The sequence below is a fragment of the Lissotriton vulgaris genome, unplaced genomic scaffold (genome assembly GCF_964263255.1).
Source record: "Lissotriton vulgaris unplaced genomic scaffold, aLisVul1.2 SCAFFOLD_304, whole genome shotgun sequence".
Classification (NCBI taxonomy): domain Eukaryota; kingdom Metazoa; phylum Chordata; class Amphibia; order Caudata; family Salamandridae; genus Lissotriton; species Lissotriton vulgaris.
In genome coordinates this window covers 1,076,510-1,102,829 of record NW_028251399.1, presented here as the reverse complement: position 1 = coordinate 1,102,829, position 26,320 = coordinate 1,076,510, and the positions used below count along the sequence as shown (strand labels likewise).

General features: G+C 38.6%; 1 protein-coding gene across 4 annotated transcripts in view; it reads left to right on the top strand.

Annotated features, from left to right (window-relative positions):
• The window catches only part of LOC147662923 (uncharacterized), a 397,679-nt gene that overhangs the window by 160,306 nt on the left and 211,053 nt on the right, over window positions 1-26,320 (top strand). The gene's annotated exons all lie outside the window — the stretch shown is intronic.

The window sequence follows — 26,320 nt, the reverse complement described above, 5'->3', positions numbered from 1 at the left end:
TATTACCGAAAAATCCCTTTGCTTGCGCAGATTTTGAAAAACATTTGATTGGCTGTTGTGTGATTAACTCTACCTTCCTGATCCTAATGTTGATTGCCTTGTTTTTTCTATGTGACGTTAAGATATCCTCACCATGTACGTAGCTTATTTTGTGACGCACTTTATTTTATAATGCCTTTCAAAAACTAGTTGTGGTAGGGTGTTTTTAACTTAAACTGTGTACTCTGCTTATGAGTTTGTTGACTGTAAATGTATTTAAAAATATTATTCTATTTTCTATTGTATCCTAATTGTGGTTACTTTTTTCCTATAGCAACAAGTACTTTGCCCTTTCATTAAATGTATCATTCTGAAAAGAATCCTTGAAAGAAAAATGCACAAGTTTTCAAAATATTTTTATTGAGTCTTTTATATTCATCACATGGGTGAAATGCAAAATATTTTTTTCATTCATTGGTTATTAAGCCTTGGACCACATTTTTTAAAATTTTATCATATGCACTCATTTCTTAAGTTTACATTATATAAGTGTTGCCCCATCATCTTGTTTTATGTTAGGGCTTTTTTTTACTGTCAGATAAAGTAGAATAGAAGTGCTACGACAAACACTCCCTCACTACTTCATCTTTCTTTTTTATGTACATTTTATGTCATTATTACATTTTACAATCATTTAAAAAAATTAAAAGCAATAACATTAACATTAACATTTGAAGACACAATTATAATTATTTTTATTTTAAAAGTGCTGGTGAAGATAATCTTCCTGTTCTTCACAAGTGAAAATTGGTAAAAGCATTACTCAATATAAATACTATGATCCCATTTCACTTTAGAAGCTAAAGAGTATTTTCCTTTATTGTTAAGTATTTCCTTTTTGCGTCAATAGGGTATTTATAGTTTAGTTTTTCAATCATTGAGAAATACTTTCATACTAAAAAAAAAAAATTGTCTGCTGAAAGTCATCCAAGTCCACTTGAAGAATCATAAAGTTAAATGTAAATTAAAATATACATTAACAATATGATCCTTGCACCTGGTAATTCCTTAATTAACCTATATTTCTTGTAATAGTTCTTTCCTCAACTCATTATTATTTTCTATTTCAACCTAAACATAGTACATTGTATAATCATTTAAATATTTTTGCTTTCTTTTTTAAAAATATCAAACATACACCGATTTACATAATTAACCTTTGTTCGATAATCTTTCCTTCCTGCGTCGAAATTCTGGAGGGGACATAATGTTTTTTGTATTTTTAAATATACATAAACAATATGTTCCCTCTGAGGAAATGAAAGATATTTTTGAGATGCTTCCGCAGCCCTGAATCATTACCTTGCTTCTAGTTTCTTCACTCGTACTGATTCTCTGAAACGAAACTAATCATCTCACGGGTGTGGTTTATATACTTTTCGGTTACTTAATTGTCTATGGGATCAATTTATTGATCCTCCCACTTTTAAGTCACGTTTTTCAGTTGACAGGTGTTCTCATTTCCACTGTTTTAGTGCATCACGTGTTTATGTAAACGTGCCTCTTTCCCTACTTTTTAACTTTCGTATAATTTCTAAAATGCTTTATTTAAACTCGTTTTTCTTATTAAAGCATTTCTACAGGTTACTTTTTTTAAATATGAGTATTAACATTCATTCCCTTTCTTTCAGATTTATTATTCTAGTAACTTCCTTTTTTTGTAAAACTTTTTTTATTAATCTTCATTACCCTAAACCCCCATTTTCCCTGCATCCCGTGCCAGAGATACTCTCTATTAATCTTTGAGTGTTCTAATTTATATCCGACTATTAACTTAATCATTTAGGAATGTATAGAGCGCGCTACTCACCTGTGAGGGTTTCCAGGTGCTGGGGGAGTATGTAGGGGAGGGGATTTTTGCAGCTTTGGTCATTGGAAAAGCCAGGTCTTATGGCTCTTCCTGAATGTCTTCAGTGTGGGGCTTCATCTGATGCTGAGGGGGAGTTCATTCCAGGTCTTGGCCATGATGTAGAAGAAGGGTGTGCCTCCTGTTTGGTTCTGTGGATACAGAGTATTTCGGCCAAGGCTTGGTCAGCGGAGTGGAGGTTTCTTTTGGGGGTGTAGAAGGAGAATGAGGTATTGGAGGACGGAGTTGTGGAGGGCTTTATAGGTGTGTGTGAGCAGCTTGAAGGTTACTCTTTTTTCGACGGGGAGCAAGTGGAGTGCTTGTTTATGCTGGGTAATGTGGTCTTGTCGTGGGATACTGAATGTGGCTGCGGTGTTTTGGACAGTCTGAAGTTTATGGAATAGAGATTTGTTGATTCCGGCATAGAGGGCGTTCTCGTAGTCCAGCCTGCTGGTGATGAGTGCTTGGGTGATGGTGTTCCTTGATTCGAGGGGTGGGTCTATTTGAAGGTCTTGCTGAGTATGTGGAGGGTGTTGAAGCATGTGGAAGGTGCAGCGTTGGCCTATGGGTCTGTCATATGAAACATGTTTATCCACTAAATATAAGTTGGGGAGTCTTACTGCTGTGGTAATACCATCTGTGGCACACTGCATGTGATAATTTGCATTTTACTTGATAAACATGTTCCTAGAATTCTGCTGATAACTTCACCTGGAATTTTTTGGTGGTTACTACTGATAATTGTGCTTAGGGTTGTCATAGTGTGATATTAATAAATACCCCCAGCAGAACCCCTACACTTCACAAACACCACTACACTACCCTAAACCCTAAAACACTACCCCCAGCATTAACTTCTATACTGCATAAACACCACTGCACTACTTCAAACCCTAAAACACCAACTCCTACAGTAGACGAACACCACTGCACTATCCTAAACCTTAAAACACTACCCACAGCATGACTCCCTACACTACAAAAACACCAGTGTACTACCCTAAACACTAAATCTACCACCAACACGACCTCCTACTCTACACAAAGACCAATGCGCTACCTAGGAGAATTGTTTTCACTTCTGCTAATTTTTTCTCTTTCAATATATGCTACAATGCACAGCATACATTGTAGGAGAAAAATGCCTTCATTGATTGTTTTTGTGCAGGAAGGTGTGCCACATGACACAGATATTATTACACCACGGAGCAAGGGTGCCTGTATCACCACATGCCTGCACTTTAAGCAGCAGTGCAGAGGGAAGGACAGACTTCCAACATATATTGTACAGATGCTGAATCTCTGTGCTTCGGAAGTAGCTCAGCAACCGGTAGCTAAAGAGCTTACAGTGTCATGCTACATCACATCCTTATAGTTCGCAGTTATATATTCACCATTATTTAGTCAATTATACAGTATGTATACATTTATGTAAATTTTCACACACTAGCATATACATTCAGCTCTTTCTTTAACCAGAGTAGTTAGTTCTGAAAATAACTTTTGTGTGTTTTGTACTTTTTTAATTTTTTTAGATTTTTAGAAAGTTTTTTGGGTTTTTTTGGTTTTGGTAAAAAGAAAAAAAAGTCAACAAGACGAAAAAAACATGAACTTTGAGGGGGAAAAAACTAGCATTGATTAGGCCTGGGCAAAGCACTTTGCTACGCTCGTGGAGTTTGCGAAGTTTGCGCAACTTCGCACTACGCGAGCTGCACGTAGCACAGTGCGAACACGCGTAGTGCAGCGTAGCGTAGTGCAGCGCTCATTTTTTGCTTGTTCGCGGTCCTGAACGTCATGTTCGAGAACGCGAGCAAGCAAAATGACATCCCGGTGAGATTCTCAACGCAGGGAGGTAAGGTTTCTCATTGTGAGTGGTTGCGCATGCTCGCGTCCGCTCTCAATGAGAAACTACCAGTTCGCGTTGAGAAAGCTGCAGCTCGAGTAATAATCTACTCAAGCAGCAGAAAACTACAGCTCGCACTGTGCAAGATGCCATTTTCAATGATTGCCAGTGCCAGATGCTTGTCCGCACTGTGCAATCATTGAAAACACATCTTGCACAGTGCAAACATGCTACTACGCAGCTCGCGTAGTGCTACGTGAAGTTCACGTAATGCAAAGTGCACTTCGCGTAGCTTCGCGTAGCACTACTTCGTGAACTACGCCCACCCTTAGCATTGATGGTTATCAATTGCTCTGCAAACTAGATCTACTGATTGCTCCCCATAACAAATTAACCAATTGCACTTCATGCAGTGCATTCTAACTTTCCTAAATTGAGGGCGTATGTCTGGTGGCGATGTTGAAGGTGATGCCCCAGAGGTACTTGGTATTGCCGATGGTGGAGGTACATTTGGGCGCAGTTTTCTACATTCTGCGTGAGCATAGCTGACAGAATGCATTGATTGGAGGTACTTGCGCATACTAGCAGTGCCGCAGAAGTATTTCTTGTTTGGATCTCCTCTGGACAGTACTGCCTGGCAAATCTTGCGTGTTACTTTGGTAGCATTACATTTCTTTTGCCCCTCTGGAAAAGTAAAAAATGTCCATACGATGGATGTGTATCTTTTGGGAGGTTGAGGTTCTGGTAGAAATTGTTCAGTAACAAAATCATCAGAATCAGATGATTGTTGCAGTGGTGTAGCCATTTTGACTCCAAAAAAGAAGTTCAGGTTTCCAATGAACAAAAAGTGACGTTCTTCTCAGGATAGGTCTTCTCGTAAGGAAGGTCTAAGAAGAGTAATTGAAATGGGTGGGGTTCTTCAATAGCTAGAACAGTAAGGCCCCCATTAAGATGGCGGGCGGACGTTGCCCGCCCGCCATCCTCCCGGTATAAGAGACCGCCCGCCAAAAGGCCGTGGGTCCCGTGGGGGGAATTAGGATGCACCCTCCACAGTGGAGGGCGCATATAGTATTTTTACCATTGCGGTCAGCACCGCCCGCTGCAATGGTAAAAATACATGTTGTGAAATTCAAAGCACAACGTGACAGGCGCGGTGCCTGCCACGTAGTACTTTGAAATGCAGGGGGGTACCATAGGTACCCGCCATGTGCACCCTCCACGACCCCTCCGGCGTCCCTGTGGGCCCGCAACGGGCCCCCGGAGCAGACTCTGCATGCCTTTACATGGCGGCATTGCTGCCACAGAAAGGAATTGGTAAATGCCCGTTGTAATATGGCTGGCGGTGTCTGATAGACACCGCCACCATATGAACCCTTTTCTGCCCCGGTCGCAAGGCATGTATACCTATTTATATATAAGAAATGTCATATACACTGCCTTTTATTATTGTAGTTTGTTGGACATGTACCATTGAGAGATATATTTGCTCATCAGCACATCCATATACATATTCACTCACCCAAACAACTATTAAAACATGTAGTCTTAACGTCATATACCTCTTGAATCAACTATTGACACATAACACCCCCCCCACTGAACCACACACATATTCACTCTCCCATACAAATAATCAGTTAACTAATCAATAACTAATATAGACTTTCACGTAGCTAGTAACCAAATGATGCAGCAGTTTACACAACAACTGAGAAAGTAATACAGATATTCATAGAGTTTAGTCACTATTCAACATATTTAGTGAGACACTATAAATTAGTCAATTAAACAGTCAATCACACTGCAATTAAATCGTCCATCCTGACACTTATACATCCACTCATTCTTCAATGCAGATTGCTATATATATAATACAAATTTAAATATGGAACTAGACCACATTCACTGGATGATGCCATCAGTGATGTCAACAGTGATGTCATTTGAGATGACATCAGTGATGTCATCAGTGATGCCACTGACCATGTCATGGATGATGTAATATGTGACATCATCACCAGTGGATTGCAGGCGCGAGAGTTACAGTTAGTACAACTAACGATAAAGGAGGAATTTCAATGGTTTTGTATGAGTGAAATGACCAGCTAACTATAACACTCCTAAAACCTATGGTTTTTTTCAGGGAATATGTATATATATATATATATATATATATATATATATATATATATATATATATATATTCCCTGAAAAAACCATAGGTTTCACATCAGTTATAGTTAGCTGCAAATTTTACTGACATAAAACCATTTAAATTCTAACGTTATAGTTATTTGGACTCACTATACCAAGCGCGCCTGCAATGCACTGCTGATGACGTCACATATTACATCACTCATGACATGGTCAGTGACATCACTCATGACATCACTGATGACACCATCCAGTGAATGTGTGTCTTTCTGAAAAATAAATATGTTTTATATATGTATATGTAAGTGCATCTTAGTGAATACATATATTAGAGAGTAATGTTTAAATATTTAAATATATGTATCAGTGTTTCACTTTGTGTATAAGTGGCTGCATGGGTTGGTGAGTAGCTACATGTGTGTGTATATGGGTTATTAGATGTTTTTTTAGTATCAGTATGAGTGTCTGTATGGTTTGGTGGGGGTATTACTTAGCACATAGATGCATCAATGACTGACTCACTGTTTGTATGTGTTTTTAAGACAGCGTATGTGCAGGACTGTATGGGTGCATGAGTGTGTATATGTGTGTGTTAGTGAGTGAATGCCTGCCTCACTAGTGTCTTTATCAATAACTACATATGTTTTAATCTAGTATATGTGAGTATTGATGTATATAAGTGAGTATATGTGAGAGTGAGAGATTGAAAGAGTTCCTGTTTAAATAAGTATGTGTTTCTATAAGTGATTGTTTAAGAGAGTAAGTTTGTGTAAGTTTCCTTAGAAGTAAGGTGGTAGTGTGTGTATAGCTGTATATGCAAATAAATGGATGTTCAATAGTTTATTTGTATGTGTGAGTATGTGTGTGAGTAACTTTTGGATGACTGTCGGTGTGTAACAGGATGTATAGGTGTATCACTAAATATGATGAGTGAGTATATGTATGAGTGACTATATAGAACTGTTGGTGAATGAGTGGATGTGTATATAGATGGTGGAATTACTGAATTGGTTGTTGTGACTGGTATGGGTATCTCCATTTTTTTGAAAATGTTAATTTCTATTTTTGAATATGTGTTTCAAGGGTTACATTACACTGAAAGGAGGTCTGTCACTCTGTCACAAGGATGGTGTCATCAGTGATGTCATGAGTGATGTCACTGACCATGTCATGAGTGATGTAATAGGTGACGTCATCAGCAGTGCATTGCAGGCGCGCTTGTTATAGTGAGTCCAAGTAACTATAACGTTGGAATTTGAATAGTTTTATGTCAGTAAAATTTGCAGCTAACTATAACTAGTGTGAAACCTATGGTTTTTTCAGGGAATTTTATAGGTTTTTTAAATGCTAATTCCTAACTATAACTGGTGTGAAACCTATGGTTTTTTCTGTGAATTTCAAAGGTTTTTTAAATGCTAATTCCTAACTATAACTGGTGTGAAACCTATGTTTTTTTCAGTGAATTCCATTGGGTTTTTAAATGCTAATTCCTAACTATAACTGGTGTGAAACCTATGGTTTTTTTCAGTGAATTTAATAGGTTTTTAAAATGCTAATTCCTAACTATAACTGGTGTGAAACCTTTGGTTTTTTCAGTGAATTTCAAAGGTTTTTTAATAGCAAATTTCTATAGCTATGAAATGTAATATTTTTTATAATGAATCCTATAATGTATATTTATGTAATACTATTTTTTATGTATATTGTTCATAGTTTTTTTTTTTTAATTTTTTTGCCCTGGAGCGCTCCTGGTGCGCGTCCCGGTGAGCGCACCGGAAAGCGCAGTCTTTCGGCGCGCCCCAGGGTGCGTACCAGTGAGCGTCCCGTTAGCGCTATTGCCGCGAACGAAAACATCATTGTGACGTATCGCGTAGCCGCGTCCGCGTGATACGCACGGTGTAAACGCACCCGGAAGCACTCGAGCGCATACAATTGCGCAACGTAAGCATCCGACACGCTTATGCGACGCGCCCCGGGGAGCGCCCGGAGGTGCGTAGCGTAAGCGCGTCAGGTCATGTGACCTAAAAATAACACTTTTTATTGGTGCAGAACAGTTTTGGTTTCCAAATGATGAAAACCCTGGTCATGTGACCTGAAATTAACACTTTTCATTGGTTCAGGACAGTTTTTTATCCTAATGATGAAAGCCCCTACTTTTTTCCTCATTCTCACTTTGTAGTTTGAGTGAAGAAGACCTGTTGAAAGACCTCTCTGTACTTTTTTGGACTGAAAAATGGCTTCAGTAGCAGCAGCAGCAGGATCATCTCAGCCACCACCACCAAGAGGACCACCACAACACCACAGTGGTGGAGATGAAGAAGAGGAGGAGGAGGAGTAGGAGGAGGGGAGGAGGACATTCCTGCCAGAAGACAATACCCCATATAGGCCAAAGCAGCACATTGTATGGGAGTTTTTTTCCATCCCAAGTGGCCGCAAAAAGGTGAATGCGCCAAAGGTGACTTGCCAAATCTGTGGCACTGAACTTTCAAGGGGGAACCCTAACAAGAAATACTCATTTGGCAATAACTCGGCACATGCAGCACAAGCATTGTAAAAACTATGCTGCGGCAGAGGTCCGACAACTGGCCACAAACCCTCCTGAATCTTCACCCAGCACCTCCAAAAGGAAGCAACCCACTCCATTGGGACCAGAGACAAGGGAGATGGTCCCAAACATACAACCACAGTTTGGGGAATTCAAGATCACTTGTATATTTTGTGGTAAGACCATCACCTATGGTGAGCAAAGCATAAAGCTCATCAACCATGCTGGTGACAACCACAATTGCCCCAAAAAACAATAATTTTTTCCTGATTTTTTTTTCTCCAGTTGAGCCGTTTACAATTCCCTGTTTTTTGTTTCTCCCCATAAAAATAACCAAAAAAATATAAGATAGTTCATAAAAGCCAAAAAAAGTACAACATATTCAAAAAAAATTTAAAAATATATAAAACAACAAAAAGAAGAAAAAAAACAGTTCTTTTTAGAATTACCTCCAATTTATAAAAAAAGGCTACCTTTTTTAAAAACTCTGTCATTCTTTTTTCCCCATGGTACGCTCCCCGGTTCGCTCCCCGGTGCTCGTACCAGGTGCTCCCCCCGCGCAAATCGAAAGAAAAAAAAATATGTTGTCCTGCGGGCCCCTTTTATAGCCCCCACATCAAACCTAGGGGATCAGGGGGGGTCTACTCTGCCCCCTTATGGTCATTTCCCCCTTTGTTTTTGCCACCTCTTGTGTCTCGATCCTACCGAGACACAAGATGGCAGCCGCTCTGGACTGTTTGGAATGTTGAAAGACACCCGAGAGCCAATCAGCTTTCCGAGCGCGAACTCGCGTAGCGCGCTGGTTAGCGCCCCGGTGCGCGTACCGGGGCGCGCTTACAGATATATATATTTTTTTTAACCTAAATTACTTAAAATCCACTGGAGCACATATCTTGAGACATAGCAAAGGCACATCGGGCTACCAGTCCCTACAATTTTGCCAAGTTTGGTGGAAATCAATTCAGACGTTCGGGTTAAAAGTGAGTCCAACCGCCCTATGGAAATTAACATGGGGAAAAAACATTTTGTGACCCCCCTTTTTTCTCGGCCCCCGCTTGACAAATCCCCCCCAAACTTTCAGGGAAGGACCGGAGCGCCGCAAGTCAAATTTGAGGAAATTTTCAGGAAGATTCCTCAACCGGCGCCAAAGTTATTCCCAACAGAATGTTGCGATTTCCCTATTCAAAATAATCCTAACTATAACTACCTACTGGTGACCGCCAGTAGGTAATATATATATATATATATGTAACGCACGCATTGACCTCTACAAATTCTGCAGAAAGGTGAAACTAAAGAAACACTTTGCTGAAAGAAATCGGAATATCAAAAAAGCTTGGGCATCTAAAACAAAAACGATATCAACAGTTACATAGAAGGATTTAACTGCTATGATAACCTTGACATCAATCAAAGAAATCCCCTCCTGTAGCCAAGAGGATAATACAATTACATCGGAAATGGAAATTAACTTTTGTGAAAGCATTGGTCTACCAACTAACATGAGTGGAAACAGTGGTCTAAAAAGGAACTCTAAATTATGCCCACAACTACCACCTGGCAACAAAGTCGACCTGTTTCAAGAGCTTATGGTTGAGGAAATAATGAAAATCTCAAACAAAACCAGGAAAAACGGACAAACTAAAAGACAAAATCTCTCTTCGGAAGAACAAAAGGCAATGATGGACTTAAAAAATGATGTGTCCATAATTATAAAATCCTCTGATAAGGGGGGCAACCTCGTTATCCAAAATGTCAAAGACTATACTGAGGAGGCAAATCGACAACTTCTTATCCAGGAACATTACGAAAAATTGACCATAAATCCGATGGAAGTGTGGACAAATGAATATCACTCAATGTTGTTAACCTGGAAGGATAGGGGTCTACTGGATTTTGATGAGTATAATTACCTAAAGACCAACAACCCGATCATGGCAACCATATATTTCCTACCAAAAATCCATAAGTCACTAGACCGTCCACTAGACCGTCCACCAGGGAGACCATTGTGAGCTCAATAGGGTCCCTTTTGGAATCCACCTCAAGATTTATAGACATATTTTTGATGAACTATGTGACCAACTTACCTTCTTTTTTAAGGGACACTATGTATTTTTTGCAGAGAATATCCACATGTGAATGGAAATCCACCTATCGAATGGCGACCATCGATGTCACTTCACTTTATACCTCAATACGCCATGAGGATGGTATTGAGGCCGTAAAAGAAGCCCTAATGACACAATCTGTAAATGCTACTGGATATGCTCAAATACTGCCTGACCCACAATGCATTTCTGTTCCTGGGGGAGACGTATCTCCAGAAGCAGGGGACAGCAATGGGGACATCATTTGCACCCACGTATGCGAACATTCTGATGGGGGCATGGGAAAATGAGGTGCTTAAGAGAGACCATGTAAATCCGGATGGGCCAAAAATCAAACTTTGGTGTCGTTTCATAGACGACTTGTTCGTCATTTGGGACGGGGACGAGAACTCATTGAAAGCTTTTACTGAATCCCTGAACTACAATCGATTCAGTTTAAAGTTTACATCGACAATCAGCTCCCATTCTTTAATATTCCTCGATGTAGAAATCTTTGTCAAGAATAATAAACTCTGCTCAAAAATCCACAGAAAACCAACAGCATGCAATAGCATTTTACATGCTAACAGTGGACACCCAACAAGATTGAAGTGGAGCATCCCTTATGGTCAAATGCTAAGGGCAAAAAGAAACTGCTCCGAGGAAAATGACTTGAATGCAGAAATAGAGAACATGGGTTCCAGATTCCTTGAAAGAGGATACCCAATGGAAGTGATTGCCATTGCAAAAGGCCGGATGCACCTGAAGAAAAGAGAAGAACTACTATCCCCAAAAAATAAGAAACCTAAGAGAGACCAAGAACAAGAAATCGATCAGAGCAGAGAGACAACCAGACTAATAGTTGACTATGACAATCAAAGCTCACAAATGAGAAAAGCCTACAAAAAACATTGGCAAATTCTTCGTCTGGACAACACCTTGAGTGAGAGTTTGACGAAAAATCCCAGTATAACATACAGGAAAACCTCCTCCTTGAAAGACATACTAACACAAAGTCATCTAGTATTGCAGGAGGAGAAAAAACAGAGATGGCTAACAACACCTGGCTTCTGGAAATGCCATAAGTGTAAGGCCTGTGAACATGGGGTGAACATCAAATACTACTTACTACAGAATGGCAGAAAAGAAACCATATATGACCACATTACATGTGACTCCAAGTGTGTGGTTTACAGGCTCCAATGCCCCTGTGGCAAATACTACATTGGGAGCACTATAAACAAACTAAAGTTGAGAATACTACAACATCTGAGGGCGATAAAAAACAAGGACCCGTGTTACCCAATGGCCACACACTTTGCCCAACACCACCAGAGTGACACCACTCTCTTGAAATATTCAGGAATAAAACTGTGTAAACTCCCAGAACGAGGTGGTGATCAGTTACAACAATTGAGACGTCTAGAATCGAGAATGATACTAAGCATGGGAACTGAGGCACCGTTTGGTCATAATTTGGACGCCGAACTGTATGTACATTTGTGATTTGACTTAAAGATATTTCAATGAGACTTTGATTTCAAATCTGTGGAACTCTACAGAATGTGGGGAATGCTGCCCCTTTGATGCTGGAATGTGTACATGCTGTGAATAATTGAACCAGAACCGACTAATTACTTAAGATCCCAAAGTACCCCTTCTCTAGAGGATAATGAATGAAGGGAAGATGATTTATAGTTCTATAACAGTTGGATGTTTAGAAGAGAAGAAGTTGAGAATATAAGTACTTTACATGAATTATATGGTTGTCTGCATAGGAGGAATTGTCGAAATAGTACATAAAACTATATACGATAGGTTGTGTAGTACCTTGATAATGACATTATACACTATTGAAACTCATTCCTGTGGTTATATTGTATGATACTTTATTTAGAATCATGCAGCAATTATTTAAGTTTAAAGATCTTAGTTCTTTTCTCGTAAAACTTCACGAGTTGACTGTTTTTCCAAAAATTATAATCATCATTTACCTTGAATTAAAGTAAACCTCAATTTAACATTCTCACATGGGAAGGTATATCACATAATCAAAACAATGATTAGATGGATCTAAATGTAAATAATGATCTTTTGTAAATACTTCATTTAGAAATTGTCGGCTCTGTATGACAACTGGTACTTCACATTAATTTTCGCATTGATATGTAAAATAGACCATGAAACTAGATAAATACTTTAATTTGAATGTATGGTCATAGATTTTGATTATGGTACTTTACGTTGATTGTACATATTTGTGTATATACTTTTAAACATGTACCGGCCATGTGCACATTTTTGCTGGATGGGTTGGTCTAGATGACCATGGAAATGGTAGAGGGTACTTACACTATTTGCACTATATAAGTAAGGTCTAGACCTAGGGACTCTATGGTCCAGTGGAAGGCAGGAGCCGAAACGCGTAGACCGTCCATTTGATGCACGTTACTTTTTGCACTGGTGTGTAAATAAAAACGCTGAAATTCATCTGTTGCTGTGCCGTGTTCTTTGGTCTACTAAACGTGGGAAGAAGAAGCTGTGGCAATATATATATATATATATATATATATATATATATATATATATATATATATATATATATATATATATATATATATTCACTGAAAAAACCATAGGTTATAGACCATATATAGTTAGGAATTAGCATTTACAAAACCTTGAAAATTCACTGAAAAAACCATAGGTTATAGACCATATATAGTTAGGGATTAGCGTTTACAAAACCTTATTTTACTCACACAAAACCATTGAAATTCGCATATATAGTTAGTTGCACTAACTATATATCGCGCACCCGCAATCCACTGCTGATGATGTCACATATTACATCATTCATGACATGGTCAGTGACATCACTGATGACATCACTGATGACATCATCCAGTGACTGTAAGTTTCTGTAAAGTTAAAATATGTCTTACATATTGAACAATGAGTGGATGTATTAGTGTGTGGATGAAGGATTTAGTAGGTGCATGACTGACTGTATGAGAGAGTGATTAAATGTGTCTCACTGAGTGCACGGGTTAGTGACTAAACTGTTTTAATTTGTGCATCATTATATCTGTTGTTCTGTAAACTGCTGCATGTGTTGATCAGTAGCTATATGAGTAACTATATGGGTTATTGATTGGTTGCCCAAGTATTTGTATGGGAGAGTGAGTGTGTGTGTGTGGGTGGCTGGGAGGTGTGTGACTCTGTGCATAGATGTGTGAACAGTTGATTCACTAGATGTATTGGTTCAAAACTGCATGTGGAAACAGCTGTATGGGTGGTTGACTGTGTGCATGAGTGTATTGGTGAGTGAATGGATATCTCAGTGCTACATGTCAAAGTAAGTACATATTTAAAACACAGTACATGTGAGAGTTGACATATATAAATTACTTTGTATAAGAGCCAGTGAATGTGTGAGTGGCTGCATGGATCATTGAAAACTTGTATCAGTGATTGTATAAGAGAGTAAATATGTGTTAGAATATGTTTCAATAAGTAAGGTGTGTATAACTGTATAGTTGAGGAAATGGAGGTGTGATTGATTCGTTGCATGACTGACTAGGTGTATGAGTAACTCAATGGATGAGTGACAATCAGTGAGTGTCTGTTTACACTGAGTGTATCTAAGGTTATGTTAGAGTCTGAAGAGGTTAATCGTATTATCACATGAATGATGTCATCAGTGATGTTGTCAGTGATGTCATTTGAGTTGTCAACAGTGATGTCATCAGTGATGTCACTGACCATGTCATGAATGATGTAATATGTGACATCATCAGCAGTGGATTGCGGGTGCGCGATATATAGTTAGTGCAACTAACTATATATGCGAATTTCAATGGTTTTGTGTGAGTAAAATAAGGTTTTGTAAATGCTAATCCCTAACTATATATGGTCTATATAACCTATGGTTTTTTCAGTAAATTTTCAAGGTTTTGTAAATGCTTATTCCTAACTATATACGGTCTATAACCTATGGTTTTTTCAGTGAATTTCAATGGTTTTTTAATAGCAAATATCAAAAGCTGTAAAATGTATTCTTATTTTAATGGAAAAATATATTTTATATGTTTTTAATATCATTTTTTTATGTATATATATTTTTTTATTATTTTTTTTTGTTTCGCTACCGGTCCGCGCACCGGGTAGCTTCCCGTTAGATCAATTTGGTGCCGCGACCCGGTCTGCGAACCGGGAAACGTTCCATTAGTGCAACTGTCGCGCTAGAAAACTACATCGTGACGCATCGCGTAAACGCGACGTATCGCGTTGCTGCGTAATGCGTCTTATGACGCGCCGCGTTAGCGCACCCGGAAGTGCTCCGGAGCGCGAACCGAGGCGCGAAGCGCAGCACCCCAGAAGCGCTACGGGTGCGTAGTGGGACGCGTAACGTAAGCATAACAGGTCATGTGACTTGTTCATAAAACTTTTGATTGGTTCATTTTACTTTTGGTTTCCTAATGTTGTAAGGCTAGGTCATGTGACCTGAAAATAACACTTTTCATTGGTTCATTACATTTTTTTTCACAAATGATGAGAGAAAGACCTACTTTCAAAATTTAGAAAAATGGCAAGTGTTGTGGCTGCAGCAGCTGGAGCCACTCCACCACCACCACCACCTCCAAAAAAGGATGGACCACCTCCTCAGGTCCTCCTTAATCAAGAGGAGGAAGAAGAGGAGGAAGAGGAAGAGGAGCAAGTGAGCAGGCTGTTTTTGCCTGAAGAGCCAAGGAGGTCCCATGTGAAAATAAATTATATCTGGCAATTCTTCACATTTCCCCGGGGCCAAAAAAAAGTAAATGATCGTTATGTCACATGTCTGATCTGTGACAAAGAACTATCCTGAGGGACAGAAAAAAGTACAGCTTCGGGAATTACACCATGCATCGCCACATGGAGAGGTGGCACCCTATTAATTACAGTGCTGCACAGGTACGTGACCTGCAGGAAAACCCCCTCCTGTGGTCAGTACATCAACCGAACAGGCAGTGACGGGACCAGAGGTGAGGGAGACAGTCCCAAACATACAGATGAACTTCGGGCACATGAAGCATACCTGTATTTTTTGCGGCAAATTAATTTCCTATGGGGAGAAAAGTATAACTCTAATCAACAGAGCTTATGAAAATCATAAATGTACAAAACGGCCCAGAAAGTAAATTATCTTTTTTTTTTGTTGCTCCTGTTGAGCCCTTTATAATGACTGTTTTTCGTTCCCCCCCCCCCCAAAAAAATCAAAAAATATATAAAACCGTTCTTAAAATACAAAAAAAGTAAAAAATGTTCATAAAAATAATAAAAAAATGTAAAACAACAAAAACAATTAAAAAAAAGTTCTTTTCAGAACTACCTCCCATTTATAAAAAATTGCTAGAATGTTTGGCACTCTGGCCTCCTCTTTTTCTTTTGATTCGCTTCCCGGTTCGCGCGCCGGTACGCGAACCGGAAGCGAAACAAAAAAAAAAAATTTAAAAAGGAAGAGTGAGTATAAGGGAAGGAAACAGAGAGTAATGTAATGTTAAAAGAAAGAGAGCTAGAGGGAGTAACACAGAGATACTGTTTAATAGATCTATTTTCCAAAGAAAAGATGTAAGAGGGTATAATTGAGAAAAACAAAATAGATAAGGAAGTGAAAGAAAAAAAGGAGAGTAGAAGAATAATAACAAGAGTTACTTGGAGAATGTGAGTGAATGTTCAAATTAAGAAGAAAAACAGTAAAGAATGTGGAATGAGAGGTAGGGATAGAACTGGACTAAAACAACAAGCGTGAGGGAAGGTGTTAAGAAAACAGTGAGCGACAGCAAATAGGAATAAAACAAGATGTGTGACAGTGAATGAGGTTAAAACATATAGAATAACAGAGAGAAAAAACAGAAAGCAGAAAAGAAGAAGTGACAGAAAAGGAATATTTGAAGCAACAAAGAAATGTAAATAACATAGTGTGCTTAAACTACAGGGAGAAAGCATAATGAACAAGTAGTGAAAGAGTGAAGAGACAGAGACAGTGAGAGTAATAGAGACAGACTGAGTGAACAGGAGTGAGGAATTATGAAAACAGAGGGACTGAGAAAAGGAGTGGAAGGAGTAGAATAAGTAAGTAATAGAAAAGGAATGAGGGAAGTAGCAAAGGCAGGAAACTGAGGGTTAAAGAAATGAAGCAGTGGAACTAATAGAAGTTAAATGTGATAGAGATGTAACGGAAAGAGTAATAAACAATTACCTTATAATTGTTGTTAACGTAGTCACTTGTTATTTTTTATACTTTCAATCTGTGATAGAAAGAACAAAAATTTTAAAAATATTAAAACATGTATTTAAAAATTAGAAAAGACAAGGGAAAAGATTAAAAATCATCCAATTTTACAAAAAAATAAAGTTAGAGATAAACATGCAGAAAGAAAGAGAAAGAAACGGTGATAGACAGATAGAGACAAAAAGAAATTGTAATACAGTAAATTACTAAGAGAAAAAAAAGGAAGATAGTTTCATTGACAGAAAAGAAGGATGAAAGAGAAAACTAAATTGAAGATGTGTAAGATACTAAAAGAAAGTGAGTAAGGTAAACTATATAAGGAAAGGGTGAATAAGGAAAAAAGTGTGAGGGAGATAGGAGACAGAAGAAGTGAAGGAAAGACTGTCAGATACAGACTGAGTAAGGCAAGAAAGAAAAGTAAGTGAGGGTGAGTTATACTAACTGATTGCACCAAAAAAGGAGAACCTAAAAAATTTTAATTTAGAAAACAAAGGGAGGAAAGATGCTATTTTGGGGCGCCAATCAGTTATTGCAACTACAAGAGTTAAAGCTGATAATATAGGCCGCTGGGCAATTTGTGAATGTGTGATAGGGAATACCCCTGTGACTATATGTACTGTATATGGCTCAAATAGTGACGACCCTGCTATACTTGAATTTCTGAATGTTGAATTAGCACTCTGGCGTACCCCCGTGCTGGTAATGGGAGATTTCAACATCCATGGGGATATAAATACTTGGGACCCAACCTTTAAAGACTATAGGGGTCGAAAACCGAAGGTATTTAGGGGGCTAAGACAACTATTGCTTCAACATGGCTTGGTAGCCTGCTGGCCACTTTCAAATCCACTAGACCCTGGTTATACCTTTTTTTCTTCCCCACATAAAAAATTTGTTCGGCTCGATTATATTTTTTCAACACAAGACTTGACAGTAGGTGCTCGGATGTCCTTAATGCCACGTATCACATCAGACCACGCACCCGTAGTGTTGGATATGTTAATATCTAGCTTACCTCGCATGCAAAGACCTTTCACATTTAATAAGAAACTTTTGGTAGATACGCTGTATGTCTCTCAAATGTTAGAATGGTCCCAACAGTTTTTCGATATCAATAGAGGATCCTCAACTAGTGCAATGGTATGGGACTGCTTTAAAGCGGGGCTGCGTGGTGAGACATGCAGCTATGGCTGGGCAATGCAACGTAAGGAAAAGGAAGCAATGAAACAGCTATTGCAAGACCTGGCCAACGCAGAATGTGAGTTGATAGGTGATATAAGGAGAGGACAGGACTGCTGTAATACTCAAGATAAAGTGGCAAAATGCAAGGCAAAAATTACAGGGGTCTGGAGCCAGAAAATTGCTTCTCAATATAAATTGTATAAGGCTGAAAGGTATGAGTACGGTGAGACGGTGGGGAGGTGTCTTGCTCAAAGAATGCGACAAAGACAGACGATGCAACATATATCCTCTATTGAAAATAGACATGGTGTGAGGATAGAGACACCTGAAGGCATCATGAGAGTTTTCCAAGAATTCTATACCGAGCTCTACACTCAAGACAATGCCTTCCCAGAGTTAATAGAGCAGTTTGTCAACAGTTGTTATACGGGACATGCTGTGGAGGATATACAAAGAGAGGAATTAGAAGCTCCAATTACGATGCTAGAACTTGAGACAGCCATTACAAGTTTAGCTTTGGGCAAAGCTTCGGGCCCTGATAAACTGCCATTAGAGTTATATCTTAAACTGTTTCCAATCATTAAAAAAGACATGCTGGAGACATTCATAGCTGCCCAGTCAGGACATCCACCGCCATCATGGGACGACGCCACTATAGCAGTTTTTAAGAAAAAAGATAAGCCTTCATATTTGCCTGGCTCATATCGGCCTATATCGCTTATTAATGTTGATGTCAAAGTTTATTCTAAAATTCTTGCGAACCGGCTGATCTGTGTGGCCCCGGGATTGGTTTCTAATCAACAGCATGGATTCCTACCTGGGCGGGATACAACTAATCACGTTTGTCGAGTCATTGCAGCCCTGGATTACGCCGAGACGACGCATAGGAATATAGGTTTAGTATTTTTAGACGCAGAAAAGGCGTTTGATCGCGTCTCATGGCCGTATTTATGGGCTGTCATGACTAAAGTCGGGTTTGGACCTCGCTATCTGCAGGCCATCCAGGTTATGTATAGGCATCCAAGGGCACAGATCTCTATGTCAGGGCAGCTTTTAGGGTATGTAGATATTTGTCGTGGTACACGTCAGGGCTGTCCCTGTTCACCACTCTTATTCGCTATTTACATTGACCCACTGCTACAGGCGTTAACTACATCATCACATATACCATCTATGATGCTTCCGGGGGGCAGCATGCGTGTGCTAGCATATGCAGACGACATTGCAGTTGTAACATCTGACCCGGAAGCTGCAGTTTCCGAGATTGAAGCTATAACTAAAGAGTTTGGTCGGGTAGCAGGGTATAAACTCAATATTTCAAAAACACAAATTGTATGCACGTCAGGATTATGCCCTAATGATAGTCGAGTGACCCCAGAAGCCAAGTACCTTGGTATTAAAATCAGACTATCCCTTCATGATCTGGTTATGGTCAATTGGACCGATATTATACGATCAATAAAACAACAACTAGAAAAACTTGAATGTTTACATTTATCGATGGTGGGACGACGCAATGTGCTTAAAATGTCTATACTTCCTAAAGTACTGTATTTCTTTAGGTCAGTTCCACTTGGGGTACCACCACTAGAAGTGCGGAAACTTCAAGCAACGGTTGAAAGATTCATATGGGGATGGAAATCCCCACGTCGGGCATCTAAATTCATGACACTTCCTATGTCAAGGGGAGGCTGGGGCGTCCCAAACTTTGCATTATATTATTTGTCTTGTTTGCTACAGAATATTAAGTTCGCTGTAAATGGGAATGACCCACCTCAATTTGAGGACCCTGATATTTTTTATTTATTACTTGGTCCACGAGCACGACAGATGCTTCTTCGTTTTTACGAACCTAGCTACTACAAGAGAACTAAATTTAAGATGGTGTACACTGCTTTTAAGGGTTGGCGTATGATCAGCAAAATTATGCAGCTGCGTCGCATTAACTACCACACTCCTTGCGACTCCCCGGCACTGCTACCATCTATATTTTGGGACTATAGAATGCAAATTTGGGGGAAAAAAGGCTTAAAAGCGGTTGGTTCATTGTTTAAAGACGGTGTAGTGTTATCTTTTCAAGAGCTTAAAGACACCTATGCAATCCAACAGAATGATTTTTTTAAGTATTTACAGCTACGAGACTTTATTTTCAAACATCTAAATTCAATATCTATCCTGCCTAACGGTCTATTGACAATACTTAATAGACCGACACGGATCGGTATTATATATAATTATCTACTCGAATTACATCAGGATGACCTTGCGCTGCAGGAGTCCAAATGGTTGACGAGGCTTGTTACTAGCTCTGTACCCTTACAAGAGTCTATTAATATCGCGGCCGATATTATTCTATCGGTGAATTTGCGTGCTCAGCACTACAAAACTGTATTTAATCTTTACCATACTCCTGCAAAAATGGCAAAGTGGGGCAACAGTTATAACGGGAAATGTTTTAGATGCCAAACTAATATGGCTGACATTGTTCATATATTTACTGATTGTAATGCGTTAAATCCATTCTTCACATGCATTGTACAATTTCTCTCAAATGTGTTAAAAGTTGATGTCATAATCTCCAAGGAAATGATTATCTTTGGTTTATCTAGTGACTTGGATGTGTTCGTATCGTATCGCAAGTATAGATATTTGCTATTTATGGTGATGGCAGTGGCTCGCCTCTGCATTGCCTCAATGTGGTTGAAACCGGAAGCTCCAGCTTATGAGATGTGGTGAGCAAAATTTTACAATGTGTTTTACTTGGAGTACAACCTATATTGTACTAAGTCAATTAAGAAAAAGCAAAGGGGGATCAAGGTTTGGCAGGCGATGATTGATCATATGGGGGTCGAGGAATGATGTTTGCATAAATCTAGACAAATGAAGGTCTCCACGGTAGCGTAATATCAACATTGTCTTATATTTGGTAATACTCACTTAATGTACTGTTTTTATTTATCTATATAGTTTAAATGTCTTTTGGAAGTGTATAACTTCATAACTGTATTATGAATATGAAAAGATATCGGTTTTGAACTGAACTAATAAAAAAATAAAAAAAAAAATAATAATTAATTTAGAAAACAAAGGGAGGAAAGATGGAAAAGACAAGCGAAACAGAGGGTCTAAAAGCTGGAAAATGGTGCAAGGGAGAAAAGAAAAAAGCAGAGTTAGAATAGGGAAACAATGTTTGAAAGATAAGTGCAGTTAGAGAACAAGGGTGAAAGAGAATAAAACAAAAGGCAATGTGAGTATCTAAAGAGGATTGATAGAAGGTAGTAAAAAATGAGTGAGCATGAGACAAGATGAGTACATATTAAAAATCACAATTCAAAGTACAGAATTAATTATACATATTAAATGGTTTATTTTTGCTGTTCTCAGAATATATCAAATTTCACTAAAAACAGTGAGTTGAAGGTATTCATCATATAACAGCGGGGAAAAAAAACACAATCAAAATGATTGTGTTTAAAAAACCCATATAATATAACCAATCAGAAATCAGAACTCCTCAAAAGTAACTTACTTTCCATGACGTCAAAGGATGTCCTATGAACAGCTTATACTCTGTTGTGCTGTTATTATTTTCTGCCCGCCACTTTCTGAAAGAAAAGCTCCATCGTTTCAACAAAAATGTGACAGACAATAAATGACTTCTCGCTCTCTACCACACTTCTCCTCAAGGCCATTTATAACTCTTGGAATTCTTCTAAGCAAATCCCATCATTTTCTTTTTCCACAACTTTCATAAAGAAAATGTCCAAGATCAGTTTCACAATCCTGTACTAGTAATATCTCACCCTTCTTGCTCACTCATGTTCCACATTTCCTATAACACTGATACTGCTTACTATGAGGCACACTTATACTACCTCTATGACTACTACAATTATTTAATTCTCTTGAGCACTGTTAATCATTTAAAACAGCACACTAAATTATATCAACACCTTAAAATAAGCTGTGTAATATCCTGATGTTGTCAAAGGACCATCATGTCATATAATAACTGGAGTTACAAATGTTCTTCCTGAAATCGACGACTGTGTAGCCAAAACATTTTTAATTAGAGTTGACAACTTACTTTCATCCGGTTTATATAGTTGAAATTGTAAATTGACATTTCACCCATAAGTTTCTATAAATAATGTGGACAGCATTGCAGACTTACATTACCTCTACTCCTTGTTTTGATCTGCTGCTTGAATTAGCTTATTAAAACAAACAGTTTTCGCTCTGTACTACACTTATCCACAAGGCCATATAGTGTAGGAGCCATTAGAACCTCTTTAAATTCCTCAGAGCAAATCCCGAGATTCCTTCCCTAAAATTTTGGTTGTAAGAACACCAGGTAAGAATTTTTAAGGTGAAAAGGCAATCTTTTTTTGAAAGTTAAAACAGAATCATTGCAGAATGACCAGCCGTTTCCAGACTTCAAATAAGTTGTGTAATGTCCTGATGTTGTTGAAGGACCGTCATGATATATAATTGCTGCAGTTAGAAAAGTCCTTCCTGAAATTGACAACTGCGAAGCCACAACATTTTTAATTAAAGTTGTCAATTTTGTTCCATCAGGCCTACATCGTTGGAACATTAAAATGACATACTGGCCATATCTTCGTATGAATAATGTGGACAGCATTGCAGACTTACATTGGCTACACTCCATGTTTTGATCGGCTGCTTTTACTAGCTTATTAAAGGAAACTGATTTACTGTCTGGCAAAGTTAAATATATAAATCTTTCTGAGTCTACACTAGTAGTACTTGATACCCTACAATTCTCGCAGTCATGCTGCCATTGATAATAAAGGCCAAACAGATGATCTACATCTACATCTTCATCTTGCAATACATCAAGCATATACATTAAAAACTCCTGACAATCTTGCTGAATATTTTGAGAGAATTGTGTTTGACCTGAACATTTGTCTAACAGATTTTGAATTTCAGACACACTTTCTACTCTTGTTCTATCAGCGCTACATTTCTCTAACACAGAATTCAACAAACAGCAAAAACTTTGATCCAAATGGATCACAATCTGTTCTTTTAAAGTTTCTAGAGAAAAGACAACATTAACCACTACATTAGCATAGCAGTTGACACCAGAACTATTTTCAAATTGAAAACCAACAACATCTTCAACAGAATTCATTCTCTTTCTGCTTACAATGTTGGGTTCATCGACTTTTGATCTTTTTGCTACAACCTCCCTACTATTGGTGACATTTCTTCGTTTCCGGCCTACCACACGTTTCTCAAACAAAGGATATTGAGGGAAATGTGGCGCATACTCTCTTCTTAACCTATTGTATTCCTTAACACAATCTATATCCGCACAAATGTTTGTGACATCACACTCAATCAAGTACAATCCCGATAAAGTTCTGACTCGTGACAATGCTACATAAGCCATACCCTCTTTAAACACAGAACTGCCAATATTCACCAAAGCACTGTCTACACTTAAACCTTGTGATTTATGGATTGTCACCGCATATGCCAAGCAAACAGGAAATTGCTTACGGCGAACATATAAGTCTTTTACAAGCAAAAACCTAGCTGTGCAACGACCAATTAGCTGTACTTCCTCAATGCCATCAAATTTAATTTTTTAAAATTCAATTCCATCTCTATTTCTGTATTTCTCAAAAACAACAACATTACCCATTGATCCATTTACCAGACCTCTTTCAACATGTAAATTCCTTCTCAAAATGATACGGCAATTTAAGCACTCATTCAGAGTCTTTTCATAACCAGCAGTTTTAGATATAGTCTTCTCTAATGAATCCAATTTAGATTTCAAATTCTCAGACAAAATAATTGTTGCTCCCATATGCTCTATTCTGTCAATAGCTTCCAGTTTCACAATCTCTTGATTTTCTAAATTCAACATTTTGTTGTTGAAGATGGAACATTCTGCAAGAGTTGGCATCAAACATAGTCCAGATTTCTTCTCAGTAATTTTCTGAAAAATATTCTCTGGCAGAACGTCTTCTTCTGGATACAAATTTGACAGTAATCGTGCATGTAAAGCTTCTTTCCCACGCTCGGTCACTTTCCCAATTCTAACATCTTGTAGAATATTCTTGTATTCTTCATCCTTCACCTGACGCATATTTTCACGCAGCTCAGCATAATTGAAGTTTAACCATATGTTAACGTTGCCAATGCTCCCTAGGCACTTCCTGGTATCTTCATGCGTAAGCAGTTTAAACACTGGTTGTCCTTTCACTGGTGTCAGCTGCAGAAGATCACCGAAAACAATGATGTGTTTGCCACCAAATAACACATCTGTTTTAAGAACTTCCTGCATTCTCAAATGCACAAAGGCAAGCATGACATTGGAAACCATGCTTACTTCGTCAATGATAAGAAGTTTCATCTTCTTCAGGACTCTAGATACTTCACAACAAGCATCTCCAGATAACTTGTGGTATTGTAATTTGTTATCATGCTCCACTGGCAGCATCAGTAGCCGATGCAAAGTAATACCTTAATGTTACGTGCTGCCAGTCCAGTTGGAGCGGTGACAACACAAGACAGCGATGACTCAGTCCTTTTCTGCAGATAACATGAAATTGCTTTAATGAGGAAACTTTTTCCAGTTCCTGCTTCTCCACTCACGTACAGTCGGACAGGCTTCAACGACGTACATGAGCACTCTTTCTTCTCATGACTTAATCCATGATCAATTTGGTTGGTAACTTCGTCATGTATTTTCCTCTGCTCAACGTTGAGTTGTCTTTCCAAATCTTCTAAGTTAACCGCGTCCTCCTGAGCATGTGCCATGGCTCTTTCCACTTCAATCATGGCAGTGGCAGCTTCATTTTAGATAACTGGTCCTCCTAGTGGATCCTGACTCAATGAAACAGAACTCTGACTGTCCTGAGAACTGTCTCTAGCAATCTTGGCTGCAATTGTTGCTTCCTGCTCGATTTCTGCATTCAACATTTCTAGATATTTTGGAAAAACAGGACATTCTATGGACTCCTTGGCTGCATTGAAAGAGTCTTCATAACAGAGAAAATCTCCAAGCAGTTCCTCTTCTGCACGCCAAGGCTTGAAAAGTTGCAAAAGAGCTAAATAGAAAAACTCCTTTCTTTCTGGAGATTCGCAATTCAATTTTCGATGATTTACCAATTGACATTTTCTTTGCTTGACCAGACATCCCTCACTCCTTTATCAATATCTTCTTTGATGTTCCTCTTGAAAATGTAATTTTGTAGAACCTCATACAGACAAACATTCTCCAGGTGACTGCTTCTATTTGGATAATATGTATCCAACATGTTGGTCTTCAAAATATCTGTACTGCTTGGCTCCTTCTCCGCCAAATACTCAATTTCCCGTACAGGTTTCAGAACTCGATTACGCGTTGCAGCAAGACCAAGACTCGCCCAAATTATACTCCTAGATTTGGCATAGAGACTTGCTGAAGATAACCGGTCAGAACATTCGTAAGCTCCGATTTCTCGATGCGACCACATCTTCAGACTGAAACTGTACAACTTCTTACTGAGGCTCCTTTCATGGGAAATGTCCTCCCACATATCCTTCAGTTCTGTCTTTTCTTTTTTTGTGATGTAAGATATCACATACCGAGCCACAGCAATACAGTTGTCAGCCACAAACTGTATATCCATGTTAGCATTCCACATGGACAAAATCACTGGGTAGTAGTCGTTGATGTACTTGGACTCTTCGTTTCTTTTCAAATTGTATGTATTTTTGGGTGATTTCCTCGTCACATTATGTCGCAGCGAAGACATCAAATTATTCACTCTTCCTTTAGATATCACCGATCGTTGAAATCCAAAACGACATTTGGTGTAGTACTTGTTCTTGTGTCTGAATTTACGACGACAGTACTTTCCACAACGATGGCTTTGAAACCGTAAAACTTGTTCTCTTAGACTTTTGTCTTACTTTGTCTTTGGAACAGCACATGTAGAATACTGTTCTATGAAACTCATCACTAAGTCATCCGGATCTGTTCCAAATTTGGGTGCATCTTTCATCCATAGCAGCATATGTATATGAGGAGCACCTCTTGCTTGATACTCCTTTCTTCAGAAGAAATCCAACACCTCTCCAAGAGGTGGATTTTTCTTGTTCTTGATGAAAGACATCATAGCTTCAAATCTATGGTTGAAGTACCTGCATACATTCACTGGATCCAAAGAGCACAGTTCTCCAAGTGTCTTGAATGCAATATTTTCAATGTTTCCATTTGCCTCTCGTAGAAATTCAAGTAAGTCTTCCCAGCCATACTCAGCACAGCTGAGAGTGAGGAACCATGTGGGAGTTCCTAAGTTCCTCAGCATACATTTTAAGT